This window comes from Protopterus annectens, chromosome 9.part0 (assembly GCF_019279795.1).
Source record: "Protopterus annectens isolate FY-2018-M chromosome 9.part0, PAN1.0, whole genome shotgun sequence".
Taxonomy (NCBI): Eukaryota; Metazoa; Chordata; order Ceratodontiformes; family Protopteridae; genus Protopterus; species Protopterus annectens.
The window spans coordinates 1,060,463,503-1,060,477,238 of NC_056743.1; the positions used below are offsets into that span (position 1 = coordinate 1,060,463,503).

The 13,736-nt window shown below is 38.1% G+C and overlaps 1 protein-coding gene across 1 annotated transcript in view; it reads right to left on the bottom strand.

Annotated features, from left to right (window-relative positions):
* Window positions 1–13,736, bottom strand: part of HDAC7 (histone deacetylase 7) — a 1,116,899-nt gene that overhangs the window by 830,520 nt on the left and 272,643 nt on the right. The gene's annotated exons all lie outside the window — the stretch shown is intronic.

Sequence of the window (13,736 nt, forward strand, 5' to 3'; positions counted from 1 at the left end):
AAGGGAACAACAAGTCATCCATTTATTATGAAAGGAGTGTATGATTTGTAACTGGGCAGAAGCAGAAGTTGTGGGAATTCAAGTTGTTGTTTTAGAACAAGGCAGCTATGGGTTTTGTAGGGTTGGTTGCTGGCAAATCTAGTTATTTTGTTATATGTTTGTTCAAGCTTGGTGATCAAGGGCATTTGTAGATATGTAGTATTGGTGAGTCATAGAGAAGGCAGGGAAGGAGGAAAGCCTGCACCAGAAAAAGTTTGGAGTTAGGAATTTTTTGTTTCTATAGAGTAATCTAAGTTTTTGATGTGTCTTTTTAATACACTGTTGTATGTGGAGGTCAAATTTTAGTTGGTCATCAGTTATGGTTCCAAGTAGCTTAGTGTGAGATTCCACTTTCATAGTGGTGTTGTTAAGTGATGAGATAATGAAGGTGATTTTGTGATGGGAGAGTGATTGTGGAAGGAATAGGAGTAGTTTGTCTTTGTTTTTGGATTTAGGATGAGTTGGTTTTCAGTTAGCCATCTTACTATGGTGAGGGATGTGTTTTGAGTAGGAGAATGAAGGTGAGTGATGTTGTCAGAAAAGGACATGAGTGTAGAGTCGTCAGCGTATTGTATAAGAGAAGAGCCGGAGCAGGATGAGTGGAGATTATTGTAAAGATACTGAAAAGAAGGGGCCCAAGAATACAGCCTTGGGAGACACCTGTCTGGATAGATTAAAAAAGGGGAGTGAGAAGTTTGCCATCTGACAGACTGTAACCTATTGATAAGGTAGTTAGAGAACCAGTGAACAGTGGAAGTGCAGAGATTGAGGTCAGATAGTTTTGTTAGCAGCTTAGAGTGAGATACAGTACCGCAGGCTTTTGAGAGGTTGAGGAAAAGGCAGGATACCTGCTGTTTTTTGTGTCTAGCCTATGCAACAGTATGAGTGAAAGATAGAAGGGCACTAGCAGGACTGTGGTGTGGACGGAATCCATGTTGACTGTGGGTCAGAAGGTTTTCCTGGATAAGATATTTGAGAAGGTGAGTATGTATGCATTTTTCTAGGATTTTTAGAGAGGGGGGAGAGAATGGCTATAAGTCTGAAGTTGGAAGGATCAGTGGAGTTTCCTCCTTTATGGAGGGGTAAGGTATAGAATGATTTCCAGATGTCTGGGACAGTAGTGTCTTGATCTGTTAACTAGTATAAAGATGGGACAGGCTATGGAGTCTGTAGTAAGCTTAAGAAAGAAGGGAGGTAGGTTATTAGTAGAGGGCGAACATGGTTTAAGTTTATGGAGAAGTGATTTTATGTAGCAGTGGGGACAGGACTGAGAGAAAAGGGGGGTTTATCAGTAGTGGTAGAAGATGTAAAGGGATTGTTGTCTTGGTCCATATGGGTTAGTTTGCGGATAGAGTCAATGACGTAACTTTTGAGAAGGGTGGCTGTTTCTTGTAGACTGTTGTTAGGGTAGGGGTTAGGGGTAGAAGGAGTACCAGGGTGAAGGATTTTGTTCATGGTGTACCAGAATTTTTTTAGGTTGGAGTGGTAAGTGCTTTGTGCATTATGACACTATTTTTTCTTATCTTTGTTGATTAGCTTTTGGTGAGGTTTCTTAGTTCTTTATATTTTTGGAGGTGTGTAGGGGATTTAGTTTTTAGCCAGGTTTTCCAAACACTGTCACTTTTTTGCATAATGATGTGAGTGTCCCTTGTAAGCTGGGGGGGGGGTGGTTAGCTTTTATCCTAATTTTCCTTAACGGTGCTAGGGAGGTCAGGATTCTAAGGAAAATTTGGTTAAATTCTAGTACTGCATCATTGAGGGGAAGGTGATGAAGGCAGGACCAGTTAAAGGATGAAAGTCTGTTTTTAAATGTTTCAGCATTAAAGCTGGAAAAACTGCAGCAGTCTCTGACTGAGTGGGATCTAGGAAGTTGGAAAGAGTGTCTTTGCACATGGATAGGGAGGTGGTCACCTATGGACTCAGGTAGGGTGGCAGCATTATGGTAGTAGTTTGGATCAGAAGTAAGAATCCAGTCTAGGAAGGAGCCAGTATTGGTGATTTTATTCATGCGTGTGGGAGTTGTGATTAGTTGATTAAAACCATGGAGGTCAATGCTTAGGTTTGGGGAGTTGGTAGATTGCTTTTTCCAATCAATAATTACATCACCAAGGATGACCGCTTCATATGGTATATTGTGCGAGATCCATGATAGGATATATTCAAGAATGGGGATTTTATTACCAGGTGGTATATAAATGGCTACTATAGCAGTTTGTTGTGGGGGGTTATGTGACAGTTGAGAATTAATAACTCAGAAGGGTGGAAGTTAGGCAGAGGTGTAGATAGGGTGGAGAGGCTGAGTTGCTCAGAATAGAGAATTGCCTCTCAACCCCCTTTTTTAGAGATTCAATCTTGCTGGTATATGTTGTAGCTGGATGGTAAGATTTCATTGTTGGAGATGTAAGGTTTTAGCCATATTTCATATAAGGCTAAGATATGAGGACAGTAGTGTGCTAGCCATGAGTGGAGGTCACTAGTTTTATTGAGTAGGCTTTGTATATTTACTGAGTAGAAGGTTAAGAGCTTTGTATTGGAGTATGAAGAGGTGGAAGATTGGTGAGAGGTGGGTGAAGGGATGGGCTGGGGAGGAAAGGGGGTGATTACAACATTAAAAAGAGAATGCAGAATATCTAAGGGGCATGAACATCTTGATGGCTTCTCAAGAATGTCATTACAAAAAATTACAAAAAACTAAATGAAGGAATTGCAGACTATATAAGTACTATTATCGAAGATCATTTTCAAGAATTTTCAGTAAAAGATAAAATGAAGATTGGTTGACTAGAACTCAAAGAGAACTGTCATATGTGTTAAAATTCTAGTTAGAAGGATGGCCTTGTAAAGTTGAGAAGAACTTAAAACTATATCAGAAAAGAGGAGTGAGATTTCTGTAAACAAAAGTTGTGTCCCATTTGAAACCAGAAGTTATTCTGCTGAATATGGGAAGATTTACATGTCAGACATCCAGGTACTAGTAGAATGAAGACCCTGGCATGAAAGCTTGTTTAGTCATTGAGGCTAGATTATGAAACTGAGCACACAAGTAAGAAATATGTACCATTTCAGAAGGCATGGAAGATACCAAGACAAACGCAACTGCATTCATCATAATTTCCAGGAGAATGTTAGAGGGGAACACATACTGAATTTGTAAATCCATCCAAAATATTGTTATGGATGAAGGTACTCAATTAATCTCAGAAGATATTCATTGTTTCATTAAGTAAGATATAATTACACCTTTCACTAGGGTACCAGGATACCCTCCTACATAGCACAAATGATTAAGGGTATGTGCTATTAATGAGCTGTTTCCTGTAGTCCAGGGTTTGATTCCCTTAACCTCCATTTGCCTACTGTGTGACACTGAACAAGTCACTTAACTAGACAATATTCAGTGGTTGCATCAGAAAAAGATCCCTGTAGATCAGTGTTCTACCATAGTTAACAAATACAAAAAAAATAGCTTCATAGCTGAATACCAGGCAGTCAGTCTGTCAAGTATTACATGCCCAGCTAAAATCCAGATAATGACCAAAGGTGAGAATCAAACCCAGTACCTTGTGTCTGTGAGGTAAACATCTTAATCATTATGCCAAACCCCAGCCCGCTTATGTCAACCTGTAATATACCCTAGCAGAGGGGTATGTTCAAATATTTAAGGCAGAAATTAAACATTTATGAAATTCTGTGTTGGATGTGGAAGGTAAACTTTGGTTATTTCTGCTATATTACAGAACCATACCTAGTTATATAATGGATGAGTTACCTACAGAGTTATTTTTTAATATGCATGCCAAAGCAGAACTTAACCTAATGAAACTGAATTTGACTGTTGGTATAAGAAAGAAAACGTATTTAAGAACATTTCTGCATGATTAACTTTAAGGGACAGATCATTTAATAAACCTGATCCTGTTTACCTTTGAGATATAGCAAGCTAAGTTCCTAAATGGATCATAATTGTAATAATGGATCAGAATGGCCAGTTTTATTTCACATTGAAGGGACAGACACTGGTATTACATACAGAAGACAGTGAACAAATGAGGGTCACAGTGACTAGAGATACTCGCATCCTGTATGAGCACAAATATAGAAAAGATGGATTGTGATAATGAAAGTCTACAGCACAGTGAAAGTGAACGGGAGACATCACATGAGGCTGGGTTGTCCATTCTTCAGTCTCAGCGTCAGAGATAAACAATATTTATCTATAATTTTATGTGTAATTGGATCAGCTACTGGTGTATAAATGCCATGCCTTTGTGATGTTCCTGAGATGACACATTCACAAGGCAGATAAGAGTGGGAGTAAACCATATGTATGATGCAGGGGAGGTAGACACACTGCTTCATTTTCTGTTTTAGTTAGTTTTGTTTATTTTTTATTGACCAAGTTAATCCCACTGAGGCCTATTGCCTGTAATCAAGGAGTCACAGAATTGTGCTTATATTGACAAGGGGTAATTTCATCAGGACATTCTGTTCATGTAGGGGAAAAGTCAGGTGTCATAGCAGCTTCAGTATTAGAGGGCATTAATAGTGAAATGAAACGCCTAAGAGTTCTTGTGGATAATGAGGTAAGATCTGATTAGAGTGTAATGGCAAAGCTAGGTATATAGCGTGCATATCATACCGTACAGTTTAGAAAATGTATTTATTTTGTGAAGTAAAAATATTAATTTTGTGCAGTGAGCTCTCCTTTAAAGTAAATTTGAAAAAAAAACAACATTATTTGCTGTAGTTTATGACTATAAATATTGTCAAATGGCTTTTTTTCAGAATATCTTGTTACTATTTTTTTTAAAAAAAACTTGAGCAACACAATACCACGAAATCCACAAAGCAGAAAGGCACCGCACTCTCCGTAAGCTGCCCAGAACACTACTGCAGTTGAATAACTACTTCCGTACTTTAGCAAATGCTACAAAATTGTAAGCAGAAAATAGGCGAACAGAATAATATAACGAATCTTTTAATTCCACAGCACCACTGTGGTTATTGGAGTGTTCTATTTCGTTGTGGTGCTGTGGAATTAAAAGATTCGTTATATTATTCTGTTCGCCTATTTTCTGCTTACAATTTTGTAGCATTTGCTAAAGTACGGAAGTAGTTATTCAACTGCAGTACTATTTTTTTTAAAGCCTAACTTGTATTGGCAGTACTGCTACAGACATCTAAACCACAGTAAGATAGTCGTACAAAGTCCATTCCCACCTGTATCATTCTCATACTGTCTTTGTACTAATATGGTCCATGTGAACAATTCCTTTGTCTGCTCAAAACATCATTCACACCTGTACCTGCAGCACAGTTCACCTTCCAGTTCTGACTGATCAGCCCAGAGCAGCCTAAAACAATTATATAGTCATGCATGTTCAAGATAAGCGACATTTTAATAGCTGGCAAATAGTACTCTGTTTAGTGTAAGAAAGCAAATTTTCATAGACAACATATCAACAATAGCACTAAGCTACAGTTACAGTGTTTGAGCAAAATCAAACACTAGTATTAGTGCTTGGAAAAAAAAAACAAATGATTCATCTTACATGCAGAACATAACCATCCCAAAAATATTGTGTAGTTGTTAGAAAATTGTACTGTAAGCATAAATCAGCCCCTCTTATAATGCGATACAAAATAGTTGAAAATATTACATTTTGCAACTTTAACTACTTCCTACGTCACTGCTAGAAAACATCAGCAAAAATCATTAATTTACATATTCCTGCAGACAAAATAAAATTACAGATTTCTGTTGTGTCAGTCTAAGACAGTTAATAAAGCGCTATTCTGTGATACTCCTGCATTCTGAAATCCACTTTATAGTTCTGAGGGACCCCAGAAAAATGAATAAATGTAGGCTATCCCTAGCAGAATAAATATAACCTCCTGGGGTAAAGCACAATTAATGGAATCAACTTAAGCCACAGCAGGATTAAAGTAATCCTAAAATAATTAGCAGATGGAAGGGCCCTGACAGCATCAGTATAATTAGAGATCCTAGTGATTGACCGAGAGGGATCTCAGCAGAATTATCAAAGTCAAAAAGCCCATAGCAGGATTAGCAGAGAGCAGAGCAGAGAGGAATGAAACAGAGCCTCTAACCAGACCAAAAGAATTGAGTGACTAGCAACAATATTTCAGGTACTCATAGGGGGAATAAAAAAAATGGTGGGTTCCTGCAGAATTAACCATATTAGGGTGTGCATCAAGGCAACCAGAATCTGGAGACCAAAGCAGGATTATTAGAGTCAGTGAGGCTCTAAGCAGAAAAAAGGAGTCAGAGAGACCACAATAATATTAAGGAAATAAACTATAGGTTAGTTTGCATGAATAAGGTGGTGCGAGGGGGGGGGGGTGCATCACCTTATTCATGTGTGCTAACCCTATCCTTGCTCCTAACCCTAACATTAGCCCTACACATTACATTACTAACAGTACCACTATTAAGCCCCCCATTATAGATGTGCTAACACTAACCCTATCCCTCCCCTACCTCTAACCAGTCCTATAAGTTATATTACTAAAAAATACTTTCCTAACAGTACCACTCTGATTTTTGCTTTGTAATTGGAGTTTAATGATGTAGGGCATTTTTAGTAGGAAATAAGTATTCAGTATTTTGGGTTTTTTTTTCCCTCTTAGAGGTTTCAGTGTTTTCTGAGTCTCTCTCTTTTTTAACTATTTGTGATTCTCTCTCTTTTGAGATTTCAACTTTTCATGATGCACATATATATATATATATATATATAAATATATATATGTGTGTGTGTGTGTGTGTGTGTGTGTGTGTGTGTGTGTGTGTGTGTGTGTGTGTGTGTGTGTGTGTGGGTGTGTATATATATATATATATATATATGTGTATATTTATATGTATATATATATATATATATATATATATATATATATATCATAGTTCTCTCTCTCTCTCTCTCTCTCTATATATATATATATATATATATATATATATATGGATGTACTATCACAAATTTACCGCAGTGGTGGTGCTGCTGTAGCGTTGTCGCCTCACAGTAAGACGCTGTCCGGTTCGATTCTCAGCTAGAGCGTCTTCTGCGTGGAGCCATGCATGAATGGGTGTACCTTTGTTGAAGGTTGTGCGTCAGGCCTGGCAAGCCAGTATGTAAAAATCAACTGCCAATCATTAGCGGACCGGACTTCCGCTGTGGCAACCCCTAACCGGGAAAAGCCGAAAGACACAAACAAACTATCACAAATTTGACATCCACAATATTGACTTACAAATAGTAACCCATTCTGCTCACACTCCAAGGATTACCCCTCAGCGGAGTAAGCCAACAGAAAGTGTTTTTGCAGGGGGGCAAGACCCCCCTGCATCCCATATATTATGGGATATGCCCCCCATACCCTCTGCTAATTATATATACTAACACTGAGATTATACATTCCCTGAGTTAAGGTTATATTCCCCTACCCAGGAATCGCTGATCTTTTGCACGTTAAACAACTTATTTTGTTGACCAAACATATATCTACATTGTACACATTCAGTATATTATAATATACCCATGTAGCTATCTGTCTATCTATATCTATATATGTATAAATAAATAGAGCTATATATATATATATAAACATATATGTGTATGTGTGTGTGTGTATGTGTATGTATGTACACATATAATCATAGAGAAGCACATTAATTTACACAAGCATATTGCATGCATGTATCACATGGGTGTGGTTCAATTGCTCAGCTTTTGTGATGCAGTTCATCACTACAATATTAAGCATAGATGTGTGTGCTGTAATAACATGACATTAACTGTATAGCATAACCCATGCATTATCTTCTGTAGACGTATGCCTGATATATTAAGACAGTGGTGGAGACATACATTTTATTAAAACTAATTTTCATAGAGGTATTTTGAATAGATTTTTTGTATCAATTTTGCCACCTTGCCTAACCCATCCATTAGCCATTTATATTCTCCCTGCTGCTTCACCATAGTACCTCACAACATGCTATGAGGGGTTCAGCTTTCCAGTGCGGATTTCCCTGCTATCATTGTATCCTATCCTCACCTGTGTGTCTTTCCTGCATATCCTTTTCCCTGCTGTCATCATGTCTTATTCTCACCTACTGTGTCTTTCCTGCCAATCCCACACTCTATCATCATGTCCTATCCTCATCTATCACTGTCTCACATTTAGGTTATCTGCCCACATCACCTTCACTCATTACTACAAGTCCATGAGGCTCAGCCATCATCCTTCACAAGCTTCTGGAATTGCTGGCCACCATCTTTCTTTTTGTTTGTTTTTTTCAGTTTAAAACTTTTGTTAACAAAATAAACCAGAAAAAGGTAGCTACAATTTTTGCACAGTCTTCATGCATGGAGCTCTTTTTAAACTAGCTGGCAGATGACCCTTAAGTATATCTACACTGACGTATTATACTACACTAAATGTATAAAAATATATAGAGAGAATTGGTCCAATACCAGCTTTAAGAAAGTTATTTCTATTTATATGACACACAAATCTTGCTTTCATATCTAAGTAAGTTATCTCTCTAGAATGGTAGCGGTGCCCCTTTTGTTCACAATTCCAACTTTTTTTTCCTCAGATAATCTTGTGGCTAAGTCCCATTTCTTAGCATGCCTCTTACTGTAATAGACTCTGTTCATACCCCCCTATACGTCCGTAAGTTCAAATAGTTGCCGTAATAAGATATCGACTGATGGTCCCTGGTCTTTCTTCCACAATCTAGTTATTTCCCTTTTTGCAAGGATCAGAATTAGGCCACCCAATGTTCTCTTTACTTGACTCTGTGCTGCACTAGCCAGCCAACTCAGCAAAAAAAAAAAAAAATTTTGTTAGGGCTATACCCCTCTTCCAGGACTTTCTTCATTAAATTACCTACATCAAATCTGTATTTTGACAATTTATCACACTCCCAAAAAATATTGGACCAGTCTGCCACTTTTGGTTGATTACATCTCAAACAGGATCTGTCAGACCCTGGATACATCTTTGACATCCTATTTGGTGTGTAAAACTACTTATGGAGGCATTCCCTTCCAAATATTCTAAATGTTTTTGTTCTAGATGCCTATGTAGTTATTCTACAAATGTTGTGCCAGTCTTCCTCTGACAATTCTATTCCTAATGTATTCTCCCAGGTACTTTTTGTAACCCTTTTTTGCATATCTATCCTGAAGTAATGCATTATAAATCTTTCCTTTTATCCTATCTTTCACATTATCCTTGTTTTCTATTTACAATATTCTAATTAAATTTGGTTTATTTTCTTTTTTCCTTCAATTGCATGTTAATGTCATAAATACTTCTATATAACAGCATATTGTGAGGGCCCAGGCATATTTTTCCCAGAGTTCTCTCCATGTTAAACATCTTTTTCCCTCCCTCAAGTCATCCTAAAATTAGAAAGATCTTGTCTTATGCCATCATTCCTGGGTAATTTGTCTGTAAAGGTCTCGGGAGGGGTTTCCCATGGCAACAGGCCAAACCTCAAAGCTCCGTTCTTTGTATTTGCCTAAAAGAAATGTACTTCTTAAAAGTGCCATACCCCTTTTCAGGATTTCATTACACCAACCCCCTTGTTTCCCCACCCAAAGTCCAATGGTTTCTGTTAATTCTGGGGAATGGTCTCCATCACCTAATGTCCTTCCATTTGGCTCTGTAACCAGTGTTGATCAGTCTAATTATCCTTTTTAATTGTGCTGAATGAAAATATTCCTGGAGATGTGGAGCCACCAATTCTCCCCTGTTATTTTGCCTGGATCATTTTATGGCAATCAAGTCTCGCTCTCTTACCTTTCTAGATTAACTTGAAACTTGTCCTGTGAGATTATCCCAATAATTTTGTTGTGGGTCTCATAAAAGTTTGGGCCACATATTGGATTAGTGGTACAACAAGTAATTTTACAACTTGAATTCTGTGGTCCATATCCACGTACAAGAGCTACCACTTCCTAAGCCATTGCTGTACTCTCTGCATCACATGATTCTATGTCTCTAAGGGACACTGTTCTGGTTTCTGAGTGATCCAGGCCCTGAGATTTTTTAGTCTCATGTGTCCCCACATTTGTAGAAGGCCCCGAACTAAGTCATAAGTAGGTGTGTAGTTTACTGTCAAAGCCTTTGTCTCGTCCAGGTTATTATGGATCCTGAAATATTACCAAAATCTCTGAATAAGTCAGACAGGTTCTGTATGTCCTTCTCAGGGTCTATCAAATATATAAATACATCATCTGCAAGCAATACTATTTTTTAACCACATCATTTCCATCCCTTTATCCTTGAGTTCCTTGTACCAAATGTCAATGGTTCCAAATATATATCAAATAACAAAGGTGAGAGCAGGCAAACTTGATGGGTTCCACCTAACAACCTGTAAAGTTCTAGTTTGTCTAGCATTAACTTTAACCATTACTACAGAACCCTGATAAAACTGTAGCATTAACCTTAACCATTGCTACAGAACCCTGATAAAACTGTAGCATTAACCTTAACCATTGCTACAGAACCCTGATAAAACTGTTCTGGGAATCTCATTTCCTCATAACTTCCCACAGATACTCCCAATGTACCGTGTCAAATGCCTTTTCTGCATCTACATTGGTAACAAGTGCCAGCCTTTTACCCGTGTTTCTTTGTGTAATATATTTGTCTGTAGAATGCAGTTGAAAGTCTGCCTACCCCTTGCAGAGCCACATTGATCGCTTTCTATTATGCTAGGAAGAAGTCTTACTAATCTATCTGCACAAATCCCCATAAAGATCTTATAATCATAGTTGAACACTGAAATCAGTGTGTATGATCCCAGGTATTTCCCTTCTTTAAGGATAACTGATATTTTCGCTGTGTGCCGTGTCTGGTATTCTTCCTCCTTTCATTATATCATTGAATATTATTTGCCATTTAGGTAAGAGTATCTATTTAACCCCTTGCCACATTTCTATTGGCAGCCCACCTGACCATGGGAATTTACTCTTTGCCTGTTTTGCTAATTCTATTTCTGTTTCATCTCTTGTGAATGGAGCTATTAAACTTTTTTCCTCCTATTCTTCTAACTTCCAAAGTCCTAACCCCCTCAAAAAGTTCTTTGTTCTCTGAGCTTGATCTTTACCCTCCCTCTGTCTATTGTATAATCGATTAAAGTAATCATAAACTATTTCTTACATCCCTTCTGAGGCGGCATACGTAGTTCTCACGTACGTAGCCCTCATCTTCCATATCCACCTCACTACTTTTTGTTACCACAAATGCAGAATGAGCTTCTCCATTTGCTTTGCTCCTCCCCCTGTTATATAACACTTTATGAACCACAGTCATTTGCTCAACATCTCCTCCTAGCTGTGCCCTTCATTCTCTCTCCTTTTTCCCTAATTCAGCTTTTTGCTCTCTATCTAGTTTCCCTTTTTATCCTGAAGTTCCTTAATTTCTTGTAACAACTTTCTTCTCACTCTAACAATTCCTGACATATTCTCTTCTCCTTATTTAGCATCACCATTGCTATATTATATTTGGTTTCATCCAATATTTGCCCTGGACCCCCTTCCCTTCTCTCCGTTCATCTGAATCATGCTGCAGGATATTTGTAATTAGCTGCACAACCTTTTTTCCTATGCCAGGTCATCCAGAATCTCCAGTGCCTTTTAGTATTCCAACCCCTTGTTAGTTGTAAAGCCCACCTCTAGTGGAGCGTGATCAGAGAGTAATCTTGGGTGAGTATGAATATAGATCACTAGGTGTTCATACTCTTTTCTCACATCTAAATATGTAGGAAACTGCACTGAGAAGTAAGCATATTGTTTTTGATGAGTATCAAGTTCTCCTATGTCTTGTAGCCCATAAGCTTTAAATAACTTTTCTAATATCTTTCGTTCTTTGCTTATTTTTCTCTCCTTGGTCTCCCACTTACATCATCGGTATTGTTTAATACATTGCAATCACCACATACTATACCCCCTCCCTGAATAAAAGAAACCCCCTTGCCCAGCATGTTCTTGATACCAACTTTGTTATTTTGGAAGGGATATAAACATTCCCAAATGTAAGTCTCTTATGGTGCCAATACCCTCTTTCTTATTAGAATAAATCTACAAAGTTTACCCACATGTTGATCTACCATGCATAGTAGTGGAGCCCCTCTTGTCACAAATGTTATGACCCCTATCTTTTGGTATTCTTCCCCATTTGCATAATATCCTTGTCCCACATCCTTCCATACCAACTTCTCAGCGCAGATGGGTTTCCTGTAAAAATGCTACTGTTACTTGATTTCTGTAAACATATTCAAAAACCTGCTTATCTTTTTCTTTGATTGTCAGTCCAATAACATACCAAGTTATTACCTTTATCAAGCTGATTTATTTTAACTCCTACTTCCCTTGTGCTTGTCTTAACATGTGTGCTGCAATTTGCATTAGTTTTTATTATTCACAATATGTCTTTTCTTGTACCTACCACTGAAATGTTGTAAACAGAGTAATATTGAAATACCCAAATAAACCTTGCATAACTATGCACATAAAAGCCCCCCGCACCCATATTTTTCATCTTCCAATTTTTGTAAAAAAAAATGCTGCGCTTCTACCCGTTGCCTTCATCTGACCATTTTCCTACACTTGTCTAATTTTGATTTCTACTTTGTAAACCCATTCTCTTATCAAATAATTTTGGATATCTGGTATTATCTTTTTCCTTTGTCTACAAGTTTTCTTTCAGAATAATTCCAAATGAATCCTTAAATGTATAAATTGCTGCTTTTAACTCTCCACTGGCATAGCCCCTCACTCGCTATTAAGAGGCACACCATTTGTTCGTGTATTACAGTAGCAATGTCTTTTGGCTTTTCCTGTTTGGGGTCGCCACAGCAGATGACCAGTCCACAGATTGATTAGCAGTGGAGTTTTTACGGTGTTGGGTTGCCACCCAACCTTTACAGAAGGCACACACACGCGCACGCACACGCACGCACACACGCATGCACACACACACGCACATGCACACACGTATGCACACACACACACACACACACACACACACACACACACACACACACATGCACACACACTGCATGTCTTTAAAACTCACTTGACTACAAGGAGGACATGCAGACTCTGCACAGAAGGTGCTCCAGCCACGAATCGAATCGGAAAACCTCTTTCTGTGCTGTGACAATGCTAATCTCTGTCCAGCTGTGGCTGATTTATTCTTGTATTACAGTAAAAGGCCTTATTAAAGTATTTTGTCTACCTACTACTCATGCTTATCACATACTGTTTCTCCCCTTAAAGAAAAGAAACAGATTATCCACTGCCAAAAATTATACCCTCACTGGCTTTTATATGTGATTTGTGGTTGGTCTTCTAATACCACAATTAAAACAAGCTTCAAATACCTTACCTACTTCTATACAATTCCCTTGGACTTCATCTGCCAGAAGTACTCTCCTCTTGGCATGTATAGCAGCAACAGCACCGCAAACACTAGACCTCAGAGTAGTTCTGAAGTGCCCTAATTGGGGTACATATTGCACATCCTCATCTTTCCCCGTCACTTAGACATCTCCATTTAATGAATGACATCATATCTCCACCTCATTCTCCCCCAACAGCAGAAGTCATGTGACCTTTCATGCATATCTGTCCCTGCAGGATCAATGTCATGCAATGTAA